Genomic DNA, 333 nt, shown 5'->3' with positions numbered 1-333 from the left:
CACCCTTTGATAGCGAGGCGAACAGGCGGCGGACGGACCGCTGCAGCGCCCACCCAGTGCCGGAGACCAGGTAAAGTAAGTGACACCCCGGGAGGAAACGAGGACTAGGAGGAGGAGGGGACGCTGGCGGAGAGGAAGGCGAGCGCGCGTCTGTCACCCGAGCTGCCCGGGTGAACGGCACGAGCGTGTGAAAATAATGGCCAGTCTGTGACACGCGCTCCAAAGCCAAATTTGCCCGCGAGCCCTTATATAGACAAAAATCCCCGGAGCGGCCGCCGGAGAGCTCGCGTCACCGAAGCGCGCGGAGTGCAACGCGGGACCTGCGGGGGCGCA

General features: G+C 65.2%; 1 protein-coding gene across 5 annotated transcripts in view; it reads left to right on the top strand.

Annotated features, from left to right (window-relative positions):
* Positions 1-333, top strand: part of SLC16A7 (solute carrier family 16 (monocarboxylate transporter), member 7) — a 195,306-nt gene continuing 194,973 nt past the window's right edge. For 2 of the 5 annotated variants that reach the window (XM_010841608.1, XM_010841611.1), the window contains exon 1: positions 1-70. The gene's annotated coding sequence lies outside the window, so the exon portion shown is untranslated. Of the gene's footprint in view, positions 76-333 lie in introns of all 5 variants that reach the window. The other 3 variants (XM_010841609.1, XM_010841613.1, XM_010841612.1) reach the window with 3 other exon arrangements.

This window comes from Bison bison, unplaced genomic scaffold (assembly GCF_000754665.1).
Source record: "Bison bison bison isolate TAMUID 2011002044 unplaced genomic scaffold, Bison_UMD1.0 scf7180017864163, whole genome shotgun sequence".
NCBI lineage: Eukaryota > Metazoa > Chordata > Mammalia > Artiodactyla > Bovidae > Bison > Bison bison.
The sequence above is the reverse complement of the archived record's forward strand: the minus strand, read 5'-3'. Positions and strand labels throughout refer to the sequence as shown.